Source organism: Amblyomma americanum, chromosome 1 (genome assembly GCF_052857255.1).
Source record: "Amblyomma americanum isolate KBUSLIRL-KWMA chromosome 1, ASM5285725v1, whole genome shotgun sequence".
Lineage (NCBI taxonomy): Eukaryota > Metazoa > Arthropoda > Arachnida > Ixodida > Ixodidae > Amblyomma > Amblyomma americanum.
The window spans coordinates 349643562-349653194 of NC_135497.1; the positions used below are offsets into that span (position 1 = coordinate 349643562).

Genomic DNA, 9633 nt, shown 5'->3' on the forward strand with positions numbered 1-9633 from the left:
CTTAAACCAACCTACTTGAGAGTGGAGCTCTTCAGGCTGGATACTCTCTCCTTCCACAGTTACTTCCATGCGAGACATGGCGCAGCTGAGTTACACCGCGACAAGCCTGCCTATGCGTCCGCTCGGCGGGCGGCTCGAAGAGCCGCTCACCAGGTTAGGCTTAGCAGCCTGGCCGGGTGGCGTGAGTCCAAAAGTCTGTAGAAATTGCAAAAGAGGGCTGCACTTGCCGAAAGAGTGGTATCCAAGTGGTCGCGAAGACTTCCGGCGTTGAAATAGCTCAGTAGTTTGCGAGCACAAACGACAAAACCGACGAAAACATCGAAAATGTGCGGAGCGCACATAGGATGCGTCCACTCTCCTCGACGCCGGCGTCCGCTCTCCAAGAAAGAGAAAGTTCCTCTCACAGCAAAAGGTATCTCTCAAGAGGGGGGCTCTTTTTTCGTATCAAACCAGCAGCTCGTTAAATACTCTTCGTATTCCCCAGATACTTAGCATGGCAATACAGTTTGAAAAAGCATTTCTAATCAAACGATGGCACTGATGGTACCACCCACGGCAGGGCGGTTCTGATATTCTCTCACAGCTCGGTCGATGGAAAGGGAACAGGACCCGGTCACGTTGTCCACACGGCCTCCAGTTGGGCACGCACGCGGGTCCGGACTGCGCTCATGTGGAACCGGAAGTCGCCTGCGTAACACAGGAATGCGGGCTGTCTCCCAGCAGGGGTTGAAAGATCTTGCACTTAGTCGTCTGATGACCGGAACGTGGAACCTCTGTCGAAGGCACAGCTCTCGGGCAATTTTTCAACCCCAGCGTGACTGAAGAGGACAACACTCCGTTCGTCGACCCGATGGCATATTCGAACACGTGGGGACGCCATTATCGTCGCTACTCCCGACATACCTGCAGCCACGTTTCTTCCGGAGGGCTCATTCACCTTCGCGGTGGTTTTCAGGGAATCCTCCCCATGTCCAAATTCGCCGAACTCAACAGCAGGAAGGTAGCGCGAACACAACAACGCCTCTTTCATTTTTCTGTAGTTACTGAAAGCGCGCACGATTAAAACTGCCTTGAGTAACCCGGTGAACACGCAGAGGAAAAGTGACGCAAAAATGACAAAGGGCTTCTTTCGCGTTCGCTGAGTAGGCAAGCCAAGAGGAGTAATCTCCAAGCCGTTGGTAGCGAAAAGGCCTCTTCCAAGTGATACATCCTTCTTAAAATCGTATGTAACATTTGGCAACCATGGCTTAGTAAGAAGACATAACTTCAAAAAATTCCAGGATGCCAGTGAGTTAAGCTTTGCCTAGAAACTCTCCTAAGTCATATTCTTTAGTCAGGTTAGTTGTTTTCTTTCTGTTGTCTCCGGACTTCAATCCCAAGCAAGGAGAAAGGGAATAATTTCGGCTTACTGCGTGACTGGAGCTAGCTGTTGGAGGGATTCCTTCCATGAAGTCGACGACATCGGCTCCTGTCCGGTGATTAAAGCTTGCATTGCTCTGGTCAAAGGCGTACTTCAATCCTAAGAAAAGAGAAAGAGAATCATCTCTGCCTGCTACGTCACTGGAGCTCACTGTTGGCTATGTCCCTTTCATTGAGTCAACATCAGCTACTGTCCGGTGATGAAGGCTTGCATCACTCTGGTCAAATACTACATCGTGTCACACATGAATCTTCAAGGGCGCAGTTGGATAACGTTTCGTCAGATAACCTCTGACGCTTGAAGAAGCGTCGGATGTCCATCATTCGGGACAGCGCGAGACAGAGCTGGCTGAGGATTTAATCGTGGCTGATAGTGTTAGGAAATATATAGATATTGATTTTAAGAAGTGTTAAACACGTGCGCTACAAACAAAGAATGGCTATATATACAACAAAAACTTATGTACAGCATAAATGCAAGCTCTCAGCTTCATACACCTCGCTCGATCTTGCTCGCGTATCCGCACAGTGGAGTAAACACACACACACACTGCTCGCTCCTCGTCGCTGTCTCTTCCGCTTTCTGGGTTGTTCTCAGCTCCGTTGACAACCGGCCACTTAAAAACACCGAAGCACAAACAAACTCGGAGGCAGGCGCAGGTGCAAGGGCTTACTTGCCGCTTTGTCCCCAAGTGCGCACTTTGGGGTTGAAAGGATCGAACGCCGTGCGACTTGTAAGCGGAAGAGGTACTCGCCGCTCCCGTCGTAAAATTTGTTTTGTGTGCTCTTATGGGGTTTAGAGTCCCAAAACGACTCAGATCTGTGAGTGACGCTGTAGTAGAAAGTTTCGGATAATGTCAACCACCTGGGCCTCTTTACCGTGCACTGAAATAGCACAGTACATGGGCGCCTTCTGCATTTCGCCTCCATCGAAACGCGGCCGCATCGGCCGGGATGGAACCCGCGTACTCGGGCTCAGCAGTCGAGAGCACTACCCGCTGAATCACCGCGCCGAGGCTCCGGTCGCAAAATGTAAAGGAGGATTCAGAAACAAACAGATACGCATGGAAAGGACGACATGTAAAGGGCGCTCGATTAAAATAGCGTTAATACGAGGTGGATGGGTGGTGGGCCACACCGAACGTTAGAATAATGGCAGTATAACTTTAAATGGTGCATTGTAATGTTGCAATGTTGAACATTAACAAATAACATTGTGTGTTATAAAGAAAGTATTAGTTCAATACTGAGAGTAAACAGAATTTTGATGTGGTGACTTTTTAACGTTTATATATTGTTAAAAATTACCTTACAATGTTATATGTTTTGCCAAAGCGTTAGTTTAGTGTTCGGAATCCACATTGCTTTCATATAGTCCTCCAAACTTTATTACAATGTTGGAATCATAAATATAAACAAAACTGCAATATGTTTGTCCCAGAATTTTTATCACTGTTCCTACAGTAAATATATAATACTCGACTAGATGTAGTTGCAACTTAATCTATTATATTGTGCCCGCCATGCATTTTATGCACAGCTCTAATATATTGTTAGGATCTTTTCTTTATTACCCATTCGTCACTATTACTCACCAGCCACCCGTTGGTAACGGGTGTATAGGCTTGACAGGATCGGGCCCTTTCGGAGGCGAAATTTTTATTTGCATGCTGTGCTGCGTGTGGAGCTCAAGTGCCGCCCCCGTAGTTCGTCTTTGAAAAATACAGTTTTTGTTGCTAGCGTTTGCGGGTAGGTAGGCTGGAAACGCTGATTGATAAAAAAAATGTGACGTCACGTCTGTAACGTTATGGTCACGGGACATTTATTGACGTCATGTCCGGTTGGGGACAGACATATTTTCCCAGATTTTTCTCGGAATTCCCCACGTTTTTTACAACGCGCGCGGGATAAAAAAAAGCGCATCCTTACCCCCACCCCATGCCACCCCACTCTTCCCAGTTCGACAACCTTGCAGAGCGGGGTGCAATTGAACAACCCATGCCTAAATGCTCCGGCCATTCATATTTACCCTCCACACGACACTTTTCCGAACACGGATGTTTTGCCGCCTTTTTTACTTTTCTTTTGTGTGTTTGTGTTCTCATGCACAGTGAACGCGCCTCTAGTTAAGCTAGCTGCGCCGCTGATTCTGCCTTGACTATTCGTTCTAAAGAGGCTTCAGGGAAGTCTCCTGCCCTGTCTGCGTTTTATTCTGTCTATTTCTTTACTCGTTTTGGCTAGCGGCAGGGGAGTACATGCATTTATAATTCTTATCTGTTCCGCGAATCCGCCCCTGTCTGTTTCTGTACTCGCCGCCGCTCTGCCTTGAGGGGCGCCTTCTTCTCCCTAACACTCCTCGTTTTCCTTTTTTGCTTTCTCTATTTTTCCTGCCCGCTCCCCGCGGCTGTTCGGTGGACAGGGGGTGACAGCGCGTCTTTCTTTCTCTCTTTTTTTCTCTTTCTTCCTTTTATAGCATTTTTCTATTGCACCCCTGTTCTTTCCAGCAACCGATTGATTGTTGCTCTGTTCATTTGGTGGACATGTGTGCCAATTCCAGCTCCTTAAGAAGGGGAGGAAGATCGCTGTAACTTCAGAGTCCTGATAAAGGACAGGCTCTCTCTCTCTCTCTCTCTCTCTCTCTATATATATATATATATATATATATATATATATATATATATATATATATATATATATATATATATATATACAGACAAGGTTAAGGAAATGAGGGACTCGTTTCTGACAAAATGGGAGCCAAAAGTCACCGAAACCAAGGTGCATAAGGGAATGTTCTAATTTTCTATATTTTTTATGTTACGCTAATCAGTGGGATAATAGTACTTTAATTAATATTTCGCTTAAAGAAGATTACTTATAAAGCAGCAGAAAAAACAACCACGTCGCCGGTGGGATCCGAACCCACGACCTCCGAATATCGAGTCCGGTGCTCTTACCAACTGAGCTACGGCTACGGCTGTTCAATCTACTGCTACTGCCGCAGACGTCCTTCTTCGCCTGCTGACGTCCTGCCACCATCTGCGTATGGGTCTTACATACAGCCGCCCCGCGTGCAAGCGGACCCATTGCCTCCTGCCTTCTCCACCAACCGCCAGGCTGCCACCTCTCATCGTTCCTCTTCTCCGCGGCGCCGTTCCCTATCTCCTATGCGCCGTCGGGCCAGCCCTTCCGCTGCGGAGAACTAATGAGCGCAGTTCCCGAGGCAAGAGCTGCGTCCCCTGGGAACTCTACAAGGCCTCTGCTCTCACCAACAAACGTTATTGATGTTTTTGTCGAAGGTGTTGCAACCTGTGCTCTCGTGGACACCGGAGCTGCTGTCTCAATTATGGACGCGAAATTTTGTCGAAAACTGAAGAAAGTCATGACGCCATTTTCGGGAGCTTCTCTTCGCACTGCTACCGCCGAACAGGTCGAGCCGCTCGCAACCTGCACCGCGCGAGTCGTTATTCAAGACGTCTTGTACATCATTCAATTCCTGATCCTCTCCTCTTGCTGCCATGACGTAATTCTAGGATGGGACTTTCTTTCTGAGCACTCCGCCGTCGTCGATTGTGCCCGCGCCGAAGTTACTTTCTCTGCCCTGCCCAACGCCTGCCCGGCCGCACCGTCTCCTGAATATTCGGCCCAAGTACACCTGTCTCACGATGTCGAGCTCCCGGCAAATTCCTCTGTCCTTGTATCCCTCTCGTGCGCCTCACCACGCAAATAACCTGCTGTAACTGTACTCTTTACCCCCTCGGAGTTATTTCATCGCCGCACGAACATGCCGCTACCCTTCGCAGTCCTCACGGTGACCTCCGAAACGACAGCCATGCTCGTCAGCAACCCTCTCTCATCTCCAGTGACCCTGATTCATGGTTAATGCCTTGGGTGCTTCCAACCGGCTGAACTTCTGCAACTTGACGACGACCGAGAAACTGCTCTCCCGCCATCGCTTGACTCTTACTCATGTTCCCCTGTCACCCCCACCGCCCTCTGACATTCTGTATAGCGCCATCGATCAAGATCTCACTTCTCCCTACCGTGACCAGCTGTTCCACCTGTTACACCAATTTCGTTCATCGTTTGACGCGTGCCAGTCTCCTCTCGGGCGTTCTTCACATGTCCACCATACCATCGATACCGGCTCCCATCCACCTCTGCGACAGCGCCCATATCGCGTGTCAGCGACAGAGCGTCGAGTCCTCAACGAGCAAGTGGACGACATGCTCGAGCGTGGGATTATACAGCCGCCGCACAGCCCTTGGTCATCCCCAGTCGTGCTGGTTCGAAAGAAAGATGGCTCCATAAGATTCTGTGTGGATTATCGCCGCCTAAACACAATAACTAGGAAAGACGTTTATCCTTTGCCACGCAACGATGACGCCCTCGATTGTCTGCAAGGTGCGGAATTCTTTTCGTCCCTGGATCTGCGTTCTGGATACTGGCAAATCCCCATGTCCAAATGCGATCGTGAAAAAACTGCTTTCGTCACGCCCGACGGACTATACGAATTTAACGTCATGCCATTTGGTCTTTGCAATGCCCCCGCAACATTCGAACGCATGATGGATAACGTCTTGCGCGGCTTGCGCTGGAAGACGTGTCTTTGCTACCTCGAGAACATCGTTGTTTTCTCGGCCGACTTCTCCACACATCTGACTCGTCTGCGCCAAGTGTTGACCTGCCTCACCGCCACCGGCCTGCAACTAAATTTAAAGAAATGCCACTTCGGCGCTCGCCAACTGACCGTACTCGGCCATGTCGTGTCCAAAGCGGGCATCCTTCCGGATCCGGCAAAGCTTCGCGCTGTTGCCGACTTTCCAAAGCCCTCTACACTCAAAGAACTGCGGAGTTTCATTGGACTCTGTTCCTACTTTCGGCGCTTCATCCGAAATTTCGCTACAATCATTTCGCCTTTGACGCGGCTTCAAACCCAGAACTCTTTGTCGTCATGGTCCTCTGAGTGCGATGAAGCTTTTGTTACCCTACGTCGACTCCTTACTTCACCTCCCATCCTTCGCCATTACGACCCTAACGTCCCGACAGAAGTACACACGGATGCTAGCGGCGTGGGCATTGGTGCTGTGCTCGCCCAGCGAATACCTGAATTTCCAGAATACGTTGTCGCCTATGCGAGCCGCACGCTGTCCAAGGCCGAGATCAATTACTCCGTCACAGAAAAAGAATGCTTGGCCATTTTGTGGGCGATAACCAAATTCCGACCATACCTCTAGTGCCACCCCTTCGACGTAGTCACCGATCATCACGCTTTGTGCTGGCTGTCATCGTTGAAGGATCCATCGGGTCGCCTTGGCCGCTGGGCTCGGCGCCTCCAGGAGTATGACATTCGAGTCGTCTATCGCTCTGGCCGTAAGCACTCTGACGCTGACGCCCTCTCCCGGTATCTGCTGCCTTCCGACACTGCGACCATCTCGAGCATTGACTCCGAGCTGTCCTCGTTGCGCCCGGTAAACATGCTTGTGGAACAGCGCAAGGACCCCTGGATTACATCTCTCGTGCACCATCTGTCTGGGCCCCCTACGGCAGCTGCCTCTCGCTCACTTCGGCGACAAGCCCGCCACTTCACTCTGCATGACGGTCTCCTCTATCGTCGCAATTACATGCCCGACGGTCGAAAATGGCTCCTCGTCATCTCTCGCCAACTACGAGCTGAAGTCTGCGCCTCTGTCCATGCCGACCCCCAGACTGCTCATGCTGGTGTTTTGAAAACCTTCACTCGACTTCGCCACCGGTACTACTGGCGTGGAATGTACAGCTCTTTACGCAAGTACATTCACTCATGCATTGCGTGCCAACGCCGCAAATCTCCGTCACAGCGCCGTTCTGGCCCATCGCAGCCATTACCTTGCCCTGCCCGTCCCTTTGATCGCGTCGGCATCGACCTTTACGGGCCCCTGCCCTCTACCCCTTCAGGTCACCGTTGGGTTATAGTCGCCATAGACCATCCCACGCGCTATGCTGAAATGGCGGCTCTTCCGGCGGCTACAGCGCGAGACGTGGCCTTCTTCATTCTCCGCCAGCTCATTCTCCGCCACGGCGCCCCTCGTGAGCTTCTGAGCGACCGCGGCCGTGTGTTTTTATCCGAGGTTGTCCAGGCGCTTCTGCAACAGTGCCGCATCGTTCACAGAACCTGCACAGCGTACCATGCTCAGACCAACGGCCTCACCGAACGGTTTAACCGGACACTCGGTGACATGCTCACCATGTATATCAGTCCCGACCATTCCAACTGGGACCTCGTTTTTCCGTTCGTCACCTACGCATATAATACCGCCGTCCAGTCCACCACAAGCTATTCTCCGTTCTTTCTTCTTTACGGCCGCGAACCTACAAGCATGCTTGACACCATTCTTCCCTACCATCTTGATGCATCTGACTGCGCAACTGCTTCTGAAATTGCCAAGTATGCCGAGGAATGCCGCCAGCTCGCCCGTTTCCTCACGTCCGCTGACCAGAATCGACAAGAAGAGCGTCGGGATTCCGGTAGTCAAACTCACGTACCCCTTTCCCCCGGCTCACTTCTCTGGCTCTGGATCCCTGCTGGCTCTCCTGGCCTGTCGTCCAAATTCCAAGCCAAATATCAAGGCCCTTACCGTGTTCTTTCTCAACCTTCCCCTGTGAACTATATCGTCGAACCACTGACACCCTCCTCTGACCTTCGCCGTCTTGGCCGTGAAACGGTGCATGTCAGTCGCCTCAAGCCTTACCATGACCCCTTGATCTGCACTACGCCTTGAGTCGCCACGATGGCTCCTTTCATCCCCGGGGGCCATTATAAAGACGAAGATGTGACAACGAGGCAGCGGCAGTGCTATCGCTGAGCGCGTGCTGCTGCCGGGCTCTAGAATAACCGCGGACGCCTAGAAGGCCTCGTTCTGCGACTGGTTCTGCCTTCCTGGTTCTGGTGGTGCGTGAGCTATTAAACCCCCTTTCAGTATATATATATATATATATATATATATATATGTGTGTGTGTGTGTGTGTGTGTGTGTGTGTGTGTGTGTGTGTGTGTGTGTGTGTGTGTGTGTGTGTGTGTGTGTGTGTGTGTGTGTGTGTGTGTGTGTGTGTGTGTGTGTGTGTGTGTGTGTGTGTGTGTGTGTGTGTGTGTGTGCTTGTGTGTGCGTGTGCGTGCGCGTGTGTGTGTGTGTGTGCGTGCGTGCGTGCGCGCGCGCGTGTGTGTGTGTGTATGTGTGTGTGTGTGTGTGTCTGTGTCTGTGTCTGTGTGTGTGTGTGCGTGTGCGTGTGCGTGTGCGTGCGCGTGCGTGTGTGCGTGTGTGCGTGTGTGTGTGTGTGTGCGTGTGTGAGCGTGCGTGTGTGTGTGTGTGTGTGTGTATGTGTGTGTTGGCATAGTTTGGCGCCATTTTCGTTCCCATAGCGGTACCACTCGTTTGTAGGTAAAATTACTTCTTGAATTCGAAAGAGTTGTCTTTGAGGACCAGATTAGTAAGTTAGTAAGTGCAGCGATGGTACTTTGGCTAGAAGCATCAGCGCTTTTGTTTTCCATAGGATGTGACCAGTGCTCGGATGCCATCATCATGCGGTATGTTGGTGTACATAGAAACTACATCAAGGGTAACTAAATACATATGCTATATATATATATATATATATATCAGCAGAGAAGGTAAAGGAATTGAGGGGCTCGTTTTCACAAAGTTATGAAGGGAGCCAACAATCACCGGAACCATGGTGCAAAGGAGAATGCGTATTTTTTCTGTTGTTCTTATGAGTGCGATAATAATACTTAGATTAGTCTATCGCTTAAAGAAAATTACTTTTAAAGCAGCAGAAAAAACAACCATGCCGCTGGTGGGGTCTGAGCCCGCGACCTCCGAATATCGCGTCCGGTGCTCTACCAATTGAGCTACGGCGACGGCTGACCGGCGTTTTCAGCGCTCTGCTACCGCTTGCCACGCTACCGTGAGCAGAGCTGGACCGTCGCTGCGGTCAACTAAAACAGTCTAATGTCAACTTGTTCAACGTCCCAACTGGTGGACCCACATGCTCGTGGGAGGTTGCCTTAACATTTCCGAGAATGTTGCATTTACATTTTATTAATTTTTGATCGTGCTAAAAAACGTTATATACATAACATTAAAAAACATTAAAAAACTACATCAAGAGGTTACCATTAACTCACGACGAAAGCAAAAAAAAGTTACATTGTTATAATGTTTCGGTCCTATATTG

At 50.2% G+C, this 9633-nt stretch overlaps 1 non-coding gene across 1 annotated transcript; it reads right to left on the minus strand.

The window, feature by feature from the left end:
- Positions 1-4320: 4320 nt before the first annotated feature.
- On the minus strand, positions 4321-4394 carry TRNAS-CGA (transfer RNA serine (anticodon CGA)). The gene has a single exon. It is a non-coding gene; the product is annotated as a tRNA-Ser (tRNA).
- Positions 4395-9633: the final 5239 nt, after the last annotated feature.